The 19,954-nt window shown below is 43.9% G+C and overlaps 1 protein-coding gene across 1 annotated transcript in view; it reads right to left on the bottom strand.

Annotated features, from left to right (window-relative positions):
• NEXMIF (neurite extension and migration factor) overlaps window positions 1-19,954 on the bottom strand; it is an 84,386-nt gene that overhangs the window by 24,353 nt on the left and 40,079 nt on the right. Inside the window, exon 2 of the mRNA XM_036740216.1 lies at window positions 9,183-9,335. The gene's annotated coding sequence lies outside the window, so the exon portion shown is untranslated. The remainder of the gene's footprint in view (window positions 1-9,182; window positions 9,336-19,954) is intronic.

The raw sequence follows: 19,954 nt of genomic DNA, 5'->3' as shown, positions 1-19,954 counted from the left end.
CTGAGAAAATAGTGGCCGTCCTCCATGAGCTCCCTCTTTTCATCTCCTCTATTTCTCAAAACTCCTTGCCATCATCCTCAATTTGTTCCTTCTTAATTTTGGTCTTAGATGAAAAGGTGGCCCTTCTTGCCAAGGCCAATCCCTCTACCTGTTCCCTCAACCCCATTCTCTAGAGAAGACTGCCTCTATTGTCAGCCCCTCATCACCACCATCTTCAATATTTCCCTGTCTACTAGTTCATTCCCAGGTCTCCCTCCATCGGTAAAAAATCCTCACTTGACCCTACCATCCCTTCAGGCTACCTTCTTATACCTCTCTCCCTTTCACAAACTCCTAAGAAAAACTGTCTATACTCATTGCTTCTATTTCCTCAGCTCCGTGCAACCTAGCTTTCAACTTCATCACTCAAATGAAACTGCTCTTTTCAAAGTTCCCAATGAGCTCTTAATCGCCAAATTGTGTCCTTTCCCCCATCCTCATCCTTCTCAACCTATCTACCACATTTGACACTGTTGCCCTCCCTCTCCTCCTGGATACTTTCTCCTCCCTGGGTTTTCTTGGGCTCCTACCTGCTCAATTGCTCCTTCTCAGTCTCCTTTGTTATTCTTGTCTTCAAGTATGAACATATCCTAAATCTCTGTCCTAGGCCCTCTTCTCTTTTTACTCTGCAATCTCGTGGTGACCTTATGGATTTAATGATCATCTCTATATCAGTGACTACCAGGTCTCCATATCCTGTTTCCTTCCTGCTCTCTACTCCAACATCACCAACTAGTTATTGGAATTTACAACTGGATGCCTTATAAACACCTCCGACTAAACATGTCCACATCTGAACTTGATATCTTTTCCCTAAAACCTACCCCTCTTCTATAGTCTCTGTTCTGTTGAGAGCATTGCCATCCTTCTAATCACCCAAGTTTGCCACCTCAGAGTCGTCCTCAACTCTTCCTCACTTTGTACATCGCATCAGTTACCAAGTCTTGTCAATTCCAATTCCACAATAGCTCTTGTAGCCATTCCCTTCTCCCTGATCACATAGCCACCATACTCTCAGATCCTTATCATCTCTCACCAGATTACTGAAATAGCGTCTTCATTAGTCTTCCTGCTTCAAGTTTCTCCCCTCTCCAATACATCATCCTGCACACAGCCAACAAAGTGAAATTACAAAACAACAGGCCTTGACCATCTTTTACCCCTGCTCAATAAACTGCAGTGGCTCCCTATTTGCTTTAACTCTTCTGTTTGGTATTTAAAGCCCTTTACAGCCTGGTTTCAACCTACCTTTGTAGTCTTACTATATATTACCCCTCTTTTCATACTCTGGAGTCCACCTAAACTGGACACCTTACTGTAGCTCATGCTCTATTTCCCATCTGTGACTTTGCACAGGCTGTCTGTCCCTCATGTCTCTTCTCACCTCTGCCTTTTCAAAGTGGGCTAAGAACTGGGAAATTCCTGGATGAGGAAACTCCCTCTAGTAATGCAGACTGATACCCTCTCTGCAGCATAGAGTTACAGAAAGTTGCCCCGGGCACTGAGAGGGTTGATGACTTGGCCGAGGTCACACAGCCAGGATGTGTCAGAAGCAGGACTTGAACCCAGGGCTTCCTGGCTCTGAGGCCTGCTCTCTAGCCATTCCTGCCTCTCTTGGAGACTACTTTCAAAGCTCGGTTCAAATGTCACTTCATACGTGGGGCCTCCTGACCTGGCCTTGGAATCTCCACTCCTACCCCAAACTTCCTGCTTCTTCTTAGCCTCTTTGTGCTTGGCACTCTGGAGAAATCCAGACTCCTTGGCTCCCCCCTGCCCAGATAACAGGGTCACAAACAAGTCTACTCAGAGTGGTCAGTCTGATCTAAGATCTGAATTACAAGGGGCCCTAGGCCTTTACCCTACTTCTTACGACTTCCCCAAACCACCCTGAAAATCAATCTCCCTTGAAGGCGAGGGCTATGTGTCAGCTAAACTTAATCACTCCTCCAGCACCATGCTCTGTACTCAGCAAGCACTTAAAAATGAACAAAGTTTTCCTGGATTAAATGTTTCCTTTAAGACCATCAAAGAAAGGGTTTTCCCAACTTCCCTTGGAAATATAATATGGTGCGCGTTGCAACTCTACAAAACAAGAAACTTTTCCCAATGCCTTACCTGAAGTGCCTCATGTCTGAAAACTGCTCTCTGCTGCCCAATGAGGAAGGACACTTTCCAATTCCCTTTGTCACTCTCCCTCATCCACCTTCAGAATAGTAGCTATAGGCCATGGTGAGAGCACAGAGCCAAATTCAGAAGCACAGGGTTCCAGAGCTAGAATTGACTTTGGAGACCATCTAGAGCAGCCCCTTCATTTTACAGATGAGGAGGAACTAAGACAGATACAAAAGCTAAGGGGCTGATGAAGAATGAATTAGGAGAGGCATCATGTCTAAAACAAGGAAAGCAATGGTCTCTACTGTCCTCCACTCTGGGCAGACAACATTGGCGAGCCTGTGTTCAGTTCTAGGAGCTACATGTTAGGAAAGACACTGGTGAGCTGGAGAGTAGCCAGAAGAGAGTGACCAGGATGGGGAAGGGCCTCCATTTCACGTCCTCCTGGGAGGATCAGATGAAGGAATGGGGAATGCTTAGCTTCTAAATGAAAGGGATGGGGGAGGTGCCAAGGAGGGACAGAAAGAGGAGGAGGCAATTGTCTTTCCACTTTACAACAAGACTAAGGTGGAGGGCAGGAGCCACAATATGCACTGTAAGGAATTTGCACAGTCCTGAAATCAAAGGCCTTGGAGGTACTAAAGGGTTTTGGAGAAACTTCCCAGTTGTTTCCTGGCCTACTAGATATTTTGCTGGGATACGATGTCATCCAGATGGTGAAGCCTCATGCTAGCTACTCCCTAAGCATGTGCATTGCCTCAGCATCCACCTACTGCATCCCCCCCCCCCAAATAATATTTGGTTTATTCACTCTTGTTAATAGAGTAAGAGAAAACGGTTAGCAGAATTTAAGGAAACAAATTTGCTTCTCTCTCACAACAAGGTTATGAATATCATAGGACAGAGGGTTCTTAGAGATCATCCTTTTATTTTACGGATGACGAAATTGGGACCTAGAAAGGATGACACAAGTAGAGGCAAAGCCAGGAACTCTAATCCAGGCACTCTGATTTCGAATCCAATACAATTTCTCCTACAACAATGCTGGGCAAATAGCTTTCCGAAGAGCCATCTGTAGTGTTGTAGCTTCCTTATCTTCTAATGCCCTAGAAATATAAGGTCTGCTTCCCAGGCCTGGATTTTCTGTTCCCTCTACATCCCAGGGGATCATTTGATATGTGAGTCTTCAGTGGGATAGGCTAGATAAGGAGGCAGATGAGGCTGTGGCCTGCTGTTTCCCAGAAAGCTTTACCCTCATTTCCCCCTGTCTTCACATGTATGTTCAGTTAGCATCTGACTCTGGCCTTGGCCTCATTAAACCCACAGCTGTTCTGCCAGGGCCCTAATGAGCAGGGGAGTAGGGCTGGCTATCTCACACCTTGTCATTATCTTTCTACAAGAATCAGTTCATCTCCAGGAGTCTCCAAGTCCCTGCCCCAGCAGAGAATGGTGATCTGAGGTGACAGGTTGCCTAGTGCCCTAGGCCACATCACAACCAGAGGCCTCACTTGGCAGGGTGCAATTCAATTAAACAAACACTTGCTGGACACCTACTGTGTGCAGGGCATTGTGGTAGGCACCGGGAGATATATAAAGCCAAATAAGACATGGATTCTGCCCTCATGGAGCTCACAGGGGATCCTGGGATGAACAGCTAGAAGAGACTTCCCTCATTTTACAGAGGAGGAAACTGAGGCCCGGAGGGGGAGAAATGACTTGCCCAAAGTTATACACATTAATATGCTGCTTAATAGCAGCAGAAATAATATTCAAACTCCAAACCTAGTATTTGTGTCTCTTTTAGACAACAGCTAGCAGAGGGATCTGGCATTATAAAAAGCCTTCTGGATCTGGAGTCAAAAGAGCTGGATTCAAATCCCACCTCTGCTAGTAACTACCTATGGGACCCTTCCCGAATCACTTCTAAGCCTATGAGAGAAATGCAAACAAAGGTTTACACAGCCGCTACCCAGAAGACTTCTGCCTGCCTATCTCCCAGTGATTTCCTCATTAGACACTTATGCTATTGAGAAAAAATACAACTCCCAACCTGCCTGGCTTTTCTTTCCTTCTTTATTACAAATTCTAAGGTAGAACCATCACTTGCCTTCAAGGTTCCCCATCATTTCCACTTTGACAACTAATTCTTCCCTATTGATGAGAATCAGGTCTAGCACTGCCTCTAACTTTTAAAGAATCAAATTTTCATTAAGAAAAAAAATCAAGAATTTATCAGCCCCTCTGTTTTGGACAGATAAATAACTTGAACAGATTCCTGGAGAGCTGAAGTCCACCATGAACACTCCACCATGCCCCTATTTCCCAAACTCCTTGGACAATCCCTCTTTCTATCCAAGTCCCTGTGGATTCACCTCATTATTCCTTTCAGTAACAAGAAGCTACTGCCTCCTAAGAGGGTCTAGTTCCTCCTTCTTCGAGAAGAGCCCCACCCCTATTACTTAGCTGCAAATATTTGTTCTTTCCTTTACCATGTTACTTTCTTCAACCCTCCAATGACCTCACAGGTCAGGATTCTTCTATCCCTCTTCAAATCCTTTTTCTTTTTCCTTCCTGTAGTGCTTCTTTGAGTCTTTTAAGGAAGACTTCCTTCTCCCTGATAACCCAAAAAGTAGAGAGGTGTTCTGCCAACTCTTTCATCTGCTCTAGGATAGAGACTGACATATCTAACTTGGTATTCACTTGGTATGTATACATAGATGGTACTTGGACCAGTGACCTAGGAAACCAAGCCCTTGTGTATCTGAGTAGGGGAAAATTGCCAGGTACTTAGCCTAAATATAACCCACTCCTCCGTCTTCCTATTAATTCTGGGGATTGTTGGCTGGTGCTACAACAATCCAGACGTTGTGTGGGACTTGGGGAAAGGTCACCTTACAGCCCCAGTACTGCCAGAGGCATTGATTAGAACAGCTGTACGTATGTATCCAAAAGTTGGAAGGGACCTCGAGGCCATCTAGTTCAATTCAACCTGATAAAGAATCTCTTGACAATTAGGAGGCCTATAAAGGACCTTGGGGAAAGGTAGGACTTGCTAGGCTGAGAGGAGAATTTTATTGTTTATGGGCTACTATGAATCCTTTATGTGTTTTATGCACATCCTGGCGGTGAAAGAAAGGATATCTTGAAACCAGTATGCATTATCTCAAGAGCTTGTATCCATGTCTGTACAGCCCAAGAGATAAACTATGTTTGAGCTACATCCTGAAATTTCCCAGAGGCAATTTGGGTCAGGGTAATATGAACCAAAGAGATAGGATTTGGTGGGGGGTGGGGAGGCTTCCCTCCAAGATTGAACCTGCTCCATGTAAGCCTGGGGTACTAGCTATTATCTTTCTACATTAAGTTAGTTAATGAGTTAAAAAAAGTAACCCAGAGAGATCCTCTGGTGAGAGGGTGTGGGGCACAGGGCTAGAGGAGAGAAGTTTTGGAAGAGCCATTATGGGAAGTGTGATACAGAAACAAGGAAGAATATGGGGATTGAGAAGTAGCTGTGATGCCCCAGATGAGATTACAGAACATGAATTTGGAGGTGACCCAATGGGCAAAGCTGCACACCATTCTCCAGCAGCAGGAGTAAGGAAGGTGGATGGTGGTGGGAACCTTGGATTGGGGTTTGGCGAGGACAGAAGTTAGTGTAGAGGTGAACTGGTCAGCCTTTGGGTCAAGAATGTGAATAGAAGAAAGTTAGCATAAATGGAGAGAGAGAGAGAGAGAGAGAGAGAGAGAGAGAGAGAGAGAGAGAGAGTGTCAAAAGGGGCTATGGTCCAGGGACCAGGAGCCACAGTGACATCAAATAACAACAGTGCCAATAGTAATAGTACAGCGAGCACTTAAATAGTGCTTGAAGGTTTGCAAAATATTTACTCATGCTAATTCATTTGATCTTCACAGCAACCATGGGAGGTAAATGCTATTATCACCATTTTACAGATAAGAAAACTGAGAATGAGAGAGGTCCAGGGTCACACAACTAGTAAGTGCTAAAGGAAGATTTGAACTCAAGTATTCCTGACTCCAAATCCAGATCTACCCAGTAAACCACTTAGCTTCCCAAAAGAACAGGGTTAGGAGAAACAAAGCAGAGAGAGATCTGGAATGGCAGGAGGCTCTCACCCTACTGTCTCTGCTGCCTTTGCATAACCTGTCTCCCATGCCTGGAACACATTCTGTCCTCATTTCTACCTGTTGGAATATTTCTCTTTCTTCAAGTCCTAGTTCAGGTCCCTCTATTCATGAAGTCTTCTCCAGTCTCCCCAGGTGTATTTTCTCTTTCCTCCAATTTTCCTAGAGCTCTTTGTCTGGATTTGTCTTTTGCCTTCATCACACTCTACCTTATAGTCACACTTATTTGTGGATATGTCATCCCCCTCAGATTAGATTGTGAAGTGATCTCTAAGGTCTCTGGCTGCTCTAAATCCAGTAAGAGTCCGAAAATTCACCAACACTCTCCACTTGGCAAGGCTGATTGTTCTTTTGAACGAAGATCTTCTCAATTCACATACAAGTAGAGGGCAAGAGTGCCTAAAACACTAGCTTGGGATCAGGAACCCGGGCTCTGCCATTGACCTTCTATAGCATCTCTGGAGACACCTCCCGCCTGCGGAATGAAGACGTAGGACAAGATGCTCTCTAATTCCCTATCAGTTCTCATAAACTATCCCTCCCAGATCTAACATTCTCTGTCATAACGTCCCTTCTGGCCCTGATATTGTGTTCTTAGACTCTTCCCAATTCTGACTTTCCATATTCTAAATTCCCTTCCAGCTCTGAAACTCATGTCCTTAGATCCCTTCGAGCTCCGACATTATCTGTCCTAAGGTTCCTTTTATTTCTGACATTCTCTGACCTGAGGAACCTCCTAGATCTGTCTTTCTCTGTTCTAAAGTCACACCCAGCTCTAACATTCTCTACTCCAAGAGCCCTCTCAGTTCTGATTTTCCATGTTCTAAGTTTTCTTCTAGCTCTAACATTCTCTGTCCAAAGGCCTTCCTCCCATCCCCAGCCTTGACAAACAATTTTTTTTGCTAAGAGATGCAAATTTACCTTGAGGCACTTGCTCTCTTGGACAATGTGGCCCTTGATTTTTACTATTATTAATTAGGGGTTTGCCATCTGATAAAAAAGTGTGACAGCTCAGGCCAACTGAGGAGTAAGCTCAGGAGCAGAGGTCAGGACACTCTCCAAGAATCCCAACCATCCCCACTCTCACCACAGGCTTCAGCCTGGACCCCTAGGCCTCTCTGTCCTGCTGCTCTGGGTCCCATGCCACGGATGGGACTTCAGCACGGCTCCGGCTCCAGCTGTTGTTCCAGCTGCTAAGTGACGGCCACAGATGAGCTGACCCCCAACCGGGCTCTGGACGCTTACCCATAACATACAATTACAGCCTGCAGAAGGGTAGATGAAGTCAAGGTACCACAACTGCCCCTTCACTAATACAGGGTACAGCCATCTCTCAATTAGCTGTGGTCCTAGGATAATCGAAAAGCTTATTTGAATAGTCCCAACCTCTTCCACCCAATCCTAACTTTGACCAGAGCAGCTAACCAGGAGGTAAGTGGCTTAACATAAGTTATCTTTTCTTTCCATTTCCCTGATCCTCTGCTGAGAAGAGGTGGCACTGAGCTGTGTAGGGGGCTCTAAGAGGCAGCAGGAAGGAGAGGAAAAGCAAAGGGGGAAGTGGGCTAGATGATTTCTAATGTCTTGTCCAGCTGCTACATCCTATAATCTAAGGTCCCTCCCACCTCTAACATTCTCTGTTCTAAGGTCTCTTACAACTCTGACATCCTCTGTCTTAAGGCCCTTTCCAGCTGGGCCATTTTCTGTCCAAGGGTCTCTTCCAGTTCCGACAATCTCTGTCCCAAGATCCCTTCCAACTCAGACAATCTCTGTTCTAAGATCCCTTCCAGCTCAGACATTATCTGTTCTGAGACACCCTCTACCTCTGACATTCTCTGTTCTAAGATCTCTTCCAGCTCTGATATTCTGTGTTCCAAGATCTCTCCCAGCTCTGACATTCTCTGTTCTAAGATCCCTTCCATCAATGACATTTCTTGTTCTGGGACCTCTTCCATCTCTGCTATTCTCTGTTCTAAGGTCCCTCCAAGTGCCAACATTCTCTGTTCTAAGATCTCTCCCAGTATTGACATTTTCTGTTCAAAGGTCCCTCCCAGCTCTGAAAATGTATTTTCTAAGGTCTCTTCCAGTCCTGATAATTTATGCTCTAGGATATGCTCCAATTCTGTCATTTTCTGTTCTAAGTTCCCTCCCAGCTCTGTCATTCTCTGTTCTAAGATCCCTCCCAGCCCTGACATTCCATCTTCTAAGGCTCCTCTCAGTCCTGACATTCTCTGTTCTAACACTCTTTTCAGTTCTGACATTCTTTGTTCTAAGACACCTTCCAGCTCTGACAGTTTCTGTTCTAAGGTCTTTCCCAGATCTGACAATCTGGGTCCTAAAATTCCTTCCAGGTATAACATTCTCTGTCTTAAAAACCCTTCTAGCTCCGACATTCTTCGTTCTAAAAGTTCTCCCAGCTTGCGAAGTCTATGTTCTAAGGTTCCTTCCAGCTCCGACATTCCCTGTTCTACAGTTCCTCCCAGTTTTGGTATTCTCTGTTTTAAGGTCTCTTTCAGCTCTGACATTCTCTGTTCTAAAGTCCCTTTCAGCCCTAATAGTTTCCATTCTAAGGTTTTTCCAAGCACAGACATTCCCTGTTCTAAGGCCATTTGTAAATCTGAAAATCTTTGTTCTAAGTTGCCTCTCAGCTCTGACATTCTCTGTATGAAAACCCCCTCCAAATAGGACATTCTCTGCTCTAAGGCCCCTTCAGCTCTGGAATTCTATGGTCTAGATCTGGAAAATATGGTAATTGACCTTACAAAATTAGGTCCAACCACCCATATTTCCTTTGACTCCCAACACTTAGGATTCTCCTGTCTCCTGCTGTCAAGTACTCTGGCAAGAGACGGGCAGAGGCCAGACCTGGAACGGGAGTAGGTGTTACTCACTCTTCCCCAATGATCCCACCTTCCCGGAGCTGGGGTGGTTCTGTGTGTTCTGTCTGCTCTGTTGTCTCTTCCTCTCTTCTTGATTTGGTCTTTAGGTAGGTCAAGGAGAGTGCCGAAAGGCCACAGACAAGTAGAGCAGGTTGAGGAAGGCAACTGTGAAGAGAAGGAGGCTGGTCAACAACCCGTACTGGATACAGCTCTACTGGGGCAGCTGGGGGATAGTAGGAAGAGCCCTGGGTATAGAGTCAAAGGACCCACATCCCAGCTCCACTAACTTACTAACCATGTGACAAAGATAGAATAGAAATGCCTACAGAAACACTAGCTAAATCTTGAAGGTCCCCAAAATACAGGTACAAAGGGAACTTGTTATATGCCCCTTTCCAAGTCTTTCTAAAATACTGGTAGACCCTGCCATCCGGAAGATGAATCCAAATCCAGCCTCAGACATTTACTAGCTGTGTGACCCTGGGCAAGTCACTTTACCTCTGCCTCAGCTTCCTTATCTGTAAAATGGGGATAACAATAGCACTTACCACTCCCAGGGTTGTTCTGTGGATCAAATGAATTAATATTTCTAAAGTGCTTTGCAAATTTTAAAGCACTGTATAAATACTGGCTATTAATAATTTTATTATTACACTTGTTTTTCCTTTCTTGCCCCCTCCTTTTGGGGTTAATTAGGGGAGTTCTATGATCAACTTAATGAACTAAACAAGGTTGGAAATGAGACCCATTCCAGTCTCATTGAGAATGAGTCACATGACCAGCAAGCTGAAAGACTAGACATTTTCTCCGGTCCTCACGACCTCTCCAAAATAGTAACTATACAGAAGAGATAAAGCAGTTTCGGCTATTTTTATGATCTAGGATGCCAAGAACCCCAACAAGGTAAAAATCCACTGAACTAACAGCAGAGGATGCTAATCTATAAGCTCTAACTCAGGCATTCAGTACCCTTTTCCTCATGACCCACAAGGCAATGTCATAGAACCTATTTAGAAGAGGGAACTCAAAATAGGTACCTTAGAAACTTTTATTCCATGAAGAATACAGAGATTGAAGTAGGACTAAAGAAGCATAATGTGCATGAATCAAAGAAGAAAAGTATAGAATAGAGAGGGAAGAGAAATACTGAAGAGAATGAAAGAGAAAACAGAAAATGAAACTTTAAAAAGGAAAACATATTAAAGGAGAGAAGAGGAAGGACTTGACTATTTAACTGAAAGGGAAAAACAAGAGGGGAGGAATTAATAACCAGATAAAAGGAAGAAGAAGGAAACTGAGGTAAGTAAAATCTCAGAATTAGGGAAAGGGGAAACAAACATGTGGGAGTGGGGAATGGCTCACATATGAGAGAACCAGTGAGAATATGGCTGCTTTAAAGGCTAAGCTAGATGGCTCAGTGGATAGACTGCTGGGCCTGGAGTCAGGAAGACCTGAGTTCAAATCTGACCTCAGACACTCACTAGCTGTGTAACCCTGGGCAAGTCACTTCACCTCTGTTTGCCTTAATCCACTGGAGAAGAAAATGGCAAACCACTTCAGTATCTTTACCAAGAAAATTCCATGGATAGTAGAGTCCATGGAATCACAAAAAGTCGGTCACAACTGAACAACAACAAAGGATAAAATAAGTGAAGAGACAAAGTACATTCTTTACAGAGGAAGAGGGGGAAAATTCTAATGGGGAAGGGGGAACAATGATGAACCACTATTGGAGACAAATGGAGGAAAGTCTAAACCTAACTCTCATACCTTTAAATGTGAATGGATTATACAATCCAATAAAACGAAAAAGAGTGACAGATTGAATAAGAAAACAAAACCCCACAATCTGTAGCTTGCAAGAAACACACTAAAACTCAAAGACATACATAGAATAAAAATTAGGGGTTGAAACAAAACTTACTATGAATCAAGTGAATCCAAAAAAAGCAAGAACTGCAATCATGCTATCAGAGAATAAGTGAATGAGTCTCAGTAATTGGAGATGCTTTGGTTTGCTCATGCTGTTTGTGGGTCAGAGTCATCCCTTTGTACTAGGCTTTAAAAGCATTTTTGTTACATACTGGGACTTACATGCCCTTCTCCCCCTTTCTGTGTAGAGTTCAATGTCCAGAGACTTGAGTGTAGACTCAGGTCCCTTGGGAGCATCCACATATATTGGCAAAGCCTTGGCCCCAAGAACGGTAACATTTCAGCCCAAGAAATAACAACACCTATAACAGTGGTATAAGTGGGATCAACAGTTCCCAGACTCTGAAGAGACAAAGGCACAGGGCAGTGGCATATGCTCTCAAACACGTGGACCCAGGAGAAGGGAACCACATAGCCTCAGCATGGGAGACACTGAACTGGACAATGTCAAATTCCTAGAGAGTTCAGTGACTGAACTAGACTGAGAAATTGGAGGGACAAGGTGGTAGGGGAAAGGACAGTTTCTAGGGAGTGCCAGCCTCTTGGAGAGGAGAGGGAGAAGATTGTGCACAAAGCCCCCTACAGCTAAAGGCACAGTAAGTGAATAAAGCTATGGCGAAAGGGGTAGAGAAAGAGGCAGAAAAAAAAATTGAACTTTACCTTGCTCTACTACCATCAATTATTTGGATGGTGCAGATCTTATGGGAAAGAAGTTGCCTCTTTTAAAACCCCAAATTTGTTTTCCTTACAGGGGAAGTCCAAGCACTCAAGGTAATATCATAAAGCTAGGTATCTAAATAGGTTTCTAGGGGCAAGAGTAGGCCTTATAAAAATGATGGGAGGTTGCCCCTCTGGCAAAACTATGAGTCTGGAGAACTATATAGAGACTTGGGGAAAAGAGGAACTTACTAGAGAGACAGGAGAATTTTGTTGCTTGCTTATGGATTCTTTTATGTTGTTTTTATATTTTTTATTACCAGGAATAAGATCTATCCTATACCTAGTATGCACTGGTACCCTGAATGCTTTTAAAGGAGCTGAGCCTTTTATCCACATTGGTGAGGACCTAGACACAAGCTATACTTTAATTATATTCCAAGATTTCCCAAAAGGAACTCTGAGTGGAAGCAAAATGAGCTAAGGTGTATAATTTCAAAGGGGGTTAACACAACTCTCAGTACTGAACCCTGTTCATTTAAGTCCACAGCTTAGGCTGCTGATCCATAGGCTAAATTTCTTTTCTTTCTTTCATTCTGGTTCTGTTGACCTTGCTTTCTATCAACTCATATATTTCTTTCTATATTTCATTAAATACTTTATATTTATATCTTTACAGCAACATCATACATATTCCATTATGTTACTATATCTTAACTTGTTTAGTCATTTTGCAATAATTAGACACACAGTCTATTTCCAATTTTTGACTACTACCAAAAAAGCAGCTATGGATATTTCTACACATATAGTTCCTCTTAATAACCTTTTTAGGATGAAGTTATAGCAAGAGAATCATTCAGCCGAAAGGTAGGATCAGTTCTGTGACTTTCTATTAAAGAACGTCATGTTGCTCTCCAGAATGCTTGCACCAATCTATAGTCCCCACAACACTACATAAGAACAAATGCCTTCCTGCAGCCCTATCAATTTTTGTCATTCTAGTGCCAACCCCTTCATTTTATAGAGACAAGACTCAATGAGGGGAAACGACTTTTCTAAGATTATACAGCTGGTAAGTAGCCAAGTCAGGTCCTCTGACTCCAAATCCAGGGCTCTTGACATCACACCACACAATCAATATGGAGACATCCACTCAGCTTTGGTTTCACTTTCTTAATACACAACTCTGTTCTCACCTGATCAAGTACAGCCTGACCCCCGTAGGACTTGGTGCTCCTTCACCTTCCCCTAGCTGAGCTGCCATTATTCCCAATTCTTGGCCACCTAACTATGTAATGTCCAAGCACTTTGTCCAGATTCTTTAATTGGTTCTAGCCTACTCTGCCCAACTAGGCACTACACCTTTTGCTTGGTTTTGGCTTCCAAGATTTATACAGCCCTTAATACTTCAAGTGGAGGCTAAATAATGAATTCTCTGTTGGGGATATCGTAGAGGGCAAAGAAGTGTGGTTTAGTGTTGGACCTAGTGTCAGAGGCCCAGGTTGGAGTACTGCTTTGTCATTTACTTTGTAATTCTGGCTCAGTCCTTTAATGTCCCTAGCCTCCAGTTTCTTCAATATCACCAGAAGGTTGGATCAAATGATCTCTAAACTTTCTCTGAAGTTTAACACTTTGTGTTCTTGAGTCCTACATTCATTGAATGAGAAGTGGCTCTAGATGTCCCTTCCAATTAGAAGATTCTATGGTTTCAAGGATAAACTCTGGCTTACCTTGAGCCCTGACAAGGGCCTAGCTCTTCTAAGTCCTGATTTCACCTGACCAGCTTAGCTGCCTGACCACCTGTTGTGAATGGTCACAATGTTGTCTTCTTGGCCCAGACTAATGGTCCTGAACTGTGGGGACAGGCCTGTGGAGGGCGCCTCCTGTCACTGGCAGTGTGTCATATTTGGGGCCTAAGGTTCTGCCATCTCTGTCAGCTTGACACTCCAGGGAAATAACCCTTTAATCCAGTTCTGTGTGTTTCATTTACTGTAGCGTTAGCCAGTTCAGAGATGTTATGAAAGACATCCCCAGGGAGACTTCAGACTTCAAAAACATCCCGAGTTTGAACTTCATTTGACTACTCCAAAAGGCTATGGTAACAACGGATGATCTTTTAGACATTTTACATGCCAACAACTGTTAGGCCTGATAATGTCATGCCAAATTAGAATGCTTGCCTCTTGAGAGCTTGGGGAGGGGGTGGTAATATGTGTGTGTATGTGTGTGTGTTTCTTTTAATTAAAAGCATCTGTCAATGCTAATGACCCAATATAAAAATCAATAACTTACAAAGGTGCAAAAATCATGGTGACTGCTGGAGGGCCCGTGAGGAAGAGACAGGGAGATGTGGCTACAAAATTTAAGGCAGCATTGCACACAACATCTAACCTAGGGCTATAGGGTTAGATCTGGAAGAAACCTTAGAGATACTTTCATCTAGAATGGTCCAGGGATCCCTGAAACCCTTTCAGAAGGTTTACGAGGTCAAAATTATTTTCATAATAATGCTACCATGTTTTAATTTCTAATATAAAAATATTGATATGACCCACATAAACAAAAGCTCTTTGAAGGGTCCTCAATAACCTTTAACAGTGAGACCACAAAATTTGAGAAGCACTCCTCTAGTCCAATCTCTTCATTCTGTAGATGAGAAACTTGGGGCCTGCAGAGGTCAAGTGACCTGCCCAAGGTCACAAAGGCAGAGCTGGGATTTGAAATAGGGCACTCTGACTTGAGCCAATGTTCTTTCTACTGCAGTGTCCACTTTCTCAACTGTAAAATGAGGAGAACCAACCTAATGATTCTAGCAGGAAGACAATATATAAAAGGAAGCTGAAAAGAGGGTGGGGTGGAAGATACGCACACAGGAGCATGGTGGAAAAGTCCAAAGGTTTAGGAGCAGAGCTTCGGAGAAGCAGATATTTTCTAGGTACTGGAGTACCCCTTCTGGGTTACCTCCCTAACTTAGCACTCACAAGGGATGCTTCTACATCTACCTGAAATATGCTTCTCTAAAATCCACAAGCCCCCACCAATGAACTCACCTTTCATAGTCAGCAAGTAGGAAAAACTAACTAAAGGCAGTTCTGGGCCATATAGTAATAGAAAGAGCACTGGAATTGGAATCAGGAGGCCCCAGTTGGAGTCCTGACTTTAACACTTACTAGTTGGGTGATCCTTGGTAATTAATTTCCCTTCTAGAACCTTTAGTGTAAAGTGGGAATAAAGGTATTTGCATGCCTTACCTAATAGGGTTGTTGTAAGGAAAGTACTTGATTCTATCCAATTTGAAAAACCTGTATTACATACTTTTTATGTGTAATGCACAGAATATAGGCCTTAAAGTGCTATAAGAATGTGAGTTAATATTATTCATGGTTTTGCCTTCAGCATTAATCAGAATTTAGTCAATGCCACTTCTAAAAGAGGGGCATTATGGTGGGGTAGATAGAGCCTGCTTTTGAGTCAAGAACACCTGGCTTCAAGTTCTGCTTCTGACACATTTTGGCTGTGTGACCCTGAGTAAGTCACATCCCTTCTCAGTGCTCTAGGCAGGTCTGTAAGACCCTAAGTTATCAATAAGGTGCTGATCTGCACTGGGGACGCCTCAATCAATGCTCTTCATCTATGAGTTCCCTATGCTAATGAAATCCCAAATCCAGCCGCTATCCCTATCACTTCTAATAATGATGCCTCACGCCCACAGAGCTTTAGCCTTTCACTGTCCATTACCTCATGTGAGCCTCACAGCAACTCTATGACAGATAGAGAAAGAAAGCTTTTATTAACTGTTTACTATATGCTAGGCACTAGGGATACAAATACAAGCAAGCAAGACAGTCCCTACCCTCTAGGCACTTCCATTCTAATGGCAAATGACAACACATAAGGGAGAACTGGAATAGGGGAAGCCTCAGCAGTGGACTGGTGTGGAGATGACTGGAAAAAGGTTTGGAGGCCTGGTTCCCAGTAGCTGGCAAGATAAGTAGAAAGCTCACCTATCAGAGCAGGGCAGTTCACAAGAGGAGCCCAAGGGAGAAGAGGCTGATGGGTGGAGTATAGGCAACATTCTAAGGATATGGCCTAGAAATGTAGGGGAAAGCCCACCCATAGGAGCCAAGGGAGCCAGGGGCAGAGTCCCTGCCTGAGACAGGAAACGCAGCTTGGATGTCATTCATGGATGAGAAAACTGAGGTGTAACAGGATTAATTGACTTGTTCAAGGCTAGTTAATGGCAAAGGATGTCCCAGAAACTAGGTCTCTGGATTTCCATTAATCTCACTGCCTCAATTCAGAAGAGAAATCTGTGAAATCTGAACAGTGGCAAGATTAGAGGCAGGCAGGGTAGGCAGATGGCTAGAGTGCAACACCTGGTTGGGGGCAGGGGGCAAGGGTAGAGTGTAGCAAGAGATCCGTTTTAATATTTGTTTTAATAAATGCATATATTTTTAATGTCAGAACCCCCCTTTGTGGCCTATAGGGATTTATTTGGGGACAAATCAAGTTGGAAGTGTTACAGAGAAGGCTGGAAGCCTCAGGTGGACAGTGACCCACAGGGGGCTATGATTTTTCAAGCCTTACCTAGGGTTTCCAAATACCTGGGTCCCCACTTTGCATTTGAAAGCAGCTGAAACACTGAGAAGATCTCATTTGATGCCTGGAACAGAAGGCATGATTCTGACTTCAAAGATTTTCTGCTTGGCGAACTCCATGCCAAAGGACTGAATTAAATCCACACAAGGCTAGGGTGAGCAATGCTTTAACCATTAAACCACCACAGAAACTCCAGATGGCTGCAAACCCCTTATGGGGCATAGTCAGGCAGGCTGACAGAAGAAAAAATGACAGTGAGTCCCATTTCTATGTTGCTTTCTTCACAAAGAAGCCCATAAAATAGGAGGAGGATGCAAGTATGATCCATTCGCGCTTTTCAACTTCTTACCTTCATTACCCTGGGCAAGTCCCTCTCTAAAGAGAAGGCCTGTTTCCTCTTCTGTAAAATGAAGGCATGGGATTAGAGGTTCTCTGAGGGCCTATCAAGCAATTAAGCCCATTATCATGTCCATGTTAAAGATAGAGAGACTGAGGCTCAAATGGTGTTAAAGAGTTGGCTCCCAGACATACAGCTAGGATGGAGCACTCGTTTGTGGCAACACAGTATCTTCTTTTGTACTGTTTGTTTTGATGAAACACTTTGTTAAAAGATCTCTGCCGCTTTAGTACACTGTGTTCTGAGGGCCCTCACCAGCTCTTCCATTAAGCCTGTCATTCTCCATTCTATTATTCTATGACCTTCTATCCACCTTGGTGAGGTTCTTGCCCCACCCTTCCATTTCCTTTGCATTCAAGGTCTAATAATCCAGGTTTGCAGAAAGCAGGCACCAGGCAGCAAACCCGCCACTGTGCCAATTAAGCTAAAACATACTCTGGAAATTAAAATTAAATGCCAACATTCTGAAAAGGAACTAACAGCTTCCTCAGAAACCAAATGGAAAGAAAGCTCCATGCTCTTAGCAGCCTTGGAAATGTATCCCCAGACCTGGAATATAAGAGGGCCGTCTTTGTGCACATCTGCAGACTGGGCATCTTCATCAGACTGTATATGTTTTAGCACATTCCTAATCAAGATGTCTTGAAGTTGATTTCATAAATTTCATTAAGTGGGACCCTGCTGCAATTGGTTTCCAAGGTAACAAATGCACTCTGCCCAGTATATCAAGATTGTTTGGAATCTCAGGTCTCATCCCTTTTGTTTCTGGGACAGAGGCTGTTTTTGGCAGGGGACAGTCCCAGCATGTGGGTAGGGCAGGGGGAGAGTTATCACTGCACATCCAGGTTGGAGACTTTTAAGCACAAATCTGGACTTATGGTATCCAACCACAGGGCTGGTCACTCAGGCTACCAAGAGAATGGCTACTTGTAGGCATTTATTCATTTGATCGACATTTATTAAATATCTATTATGTGCAAGGTCTCATGCTAAGGGAGATAACAAAAAATATATAGCTATGTTCTCAATGAGTGTATGATCACAAAAAGTTTTCCATTTAGAGCTGGAGCAGACCTCAGAGATCAGAGGAAGAAGCTCGGGACTGGAGAGGTTGAGTGAAGTACCTAAGGTTACAACAGACCAAGCATGTGGCTGAGCTAATGACTCGGACCAAGTCTTCTGGATCTTTCTACTCCGGGGCTCAGGGACTCATAGAACCTTAGAGTTGAAAGAGATTGCAAACCATCTAATTCCACCTGTAACTTAGTAAGGATCCTCTCTGCAACCAACTCCAGCGAGTGGTTATCTGGCCTCTGCTTGAAGACCCTAGTGAGTGCTGCTACCAACTGAGGCATCCCCTTCCACTTTGGGATAGTTCTAATTGTAAGGGAGTTTCCCTAGTAGGGCTAAAATCTGTCACTCTTCAACTTCCACCTATTGTTGCTAATTCTTTCCTTGGGGCCAAGCAAAACAAACCCAAACCCTCTTCTAAGATGGTGGCTCTTCACATAGCTTTAGGCAACAATCACTTCTCCCTAAGTCTTCCCTTCTCTCAATTCCTTGAACTGATCTTTATAGGGCATGGTTTCCTTTCCCTCACCATCCTGGTCACCCTCTAGCTTGTGAATGTCCTTGCTCAAAGGGGGCACTCAAAACTAAACACGAGGATCCCAATGCAGCTTAGGATAGCATTGATTTGGGGGGCTGCCCATATGACGTGACTGGCTCACATTGAGCATATAGTCCACTCAAACCCCTAGGTCCTTTTCCTATGAACTGTTGTCTAGTCATGCCTTCCCAAATACTCTGTCTACTTCTTCAAGCTAGCATGGAAGACAGGCCACAAAAATGTCCAAATCGGGGACAGCCAAAGGCACTGACTTGGGAGTCAGAAGTTCGGGGTTCTGCTATATGCTGCTGCCATTTTACCCCAAAGATAACACAATAGGCCCCAGAGATCCCAAGGAAAGGGATATTTGCTCAGGTACCAAAATGTAGAATAGCCTGAGAACAGTGGGAGAACAGTACAGGAGAGATGAGGCTTCATAGAGAACTTGAGCTAATAATACAATGACAAGTGACATTTACATGGCACTTTCAGTTGTACAATACTTTTTTTTACAAAGTTTCTCAGAGAGCATCCAAGCCTGACCCCTACCAGAGCACCTTCTCCTCTTAAAGCCTGTCCAGAAAATGGCCACCTAACCCTTTCTTGAATGTCCCCAAGCCTGTTTTTATCACTAAAAAGGAAAGAAGAAATAAGGGCCTGATCTAGAACTGTATAGAAAGAGGATGATAGGTGCTAACAGGTGAGCTGACAATTACCAGCATGTGCTGGGTGAGGGAATGGCCAATGATGACTCTGAGGTCACAAGCCTCAGCAACTAGAAGGAAGGGAGTGCATTCAACCTAACATGGAAGAAAACTGAGGTCCCCAGGGGGAACGTGACTAACCCAAGTTTACATAACTAGCAACTATCAAAGGCAGGATTTGAGCCCAGATGCCTTGAATTCAAGTCCAGATTTCTTTCTACTACACTACTCTGTCACTCTGAGAGAAAAAGGGGTAAGTACTGGACCTATGAATTCACTGACATAGGAAACTTTTACAAATGCAGATCTGGATCAGCATGTCAACTTAAATTCTTTAGGGAGTTATGTGATCCACTAGCCCAGAATATGTCAGAGGTGGGGTTTGAACCTAGGGCTTCCTTATCCCAAGACTAGCTCTCTGTTCATTATACCGTGCTGCCTGCGTTGAGGGGTATGTGTAAATCTAAATGCCAAGCTGGGTCGGTATCAGGGTATCTATATGGTACTGAAATTCAAGGGGCAGAGACAAGCAAGAAAACTATAGACTGAAGGGGAGACTCTACCATGGAAGGCCACCAAAGAGGAGGGAGAAAATTGCCAGGAGTGCCACGGAATTGACTGTTTATCTAACTCAACCTATCTCCCCCAAGCTTCAGTCCTTTTATCACAGCTGCTGCATTTTCTGCCAAGACAGAGAAGGAAAAGGGGGGCCAAGGGAGGTGGGGGAAATCAGTGGATTTCCTCACAATGGTTTGGTGGCCCTGTCAGCTCTTGCAAAGCTTATCTTTCTTAGTTCATATAGTTGGGGGTGGGGCGGGGAGAGGAGAGAGAGGAACATGTGGCACAATGAGGTTTCGAAATCTCCGAAGAACCTCCCCAGCAC

The sequence above is a fragment of the Trichosurus vulpecula genome, chromosome X, assembly GCF_011100635.1.
Source record: "Trichosurus vulpecula isolate mTriVul1 chromosome X, mTriVul1.pri, whole genome shotgun sequence".
Lineage (NCBI taxonomy): Eukaryota > Metazoa > Chordata > Mammalia > Diprotodontia > Phalangeridae > Trichosurus > Trichosurus vulpecula.
This window is presented reverse-complemented; position numbering and strand designations above follow the sequence as displayed.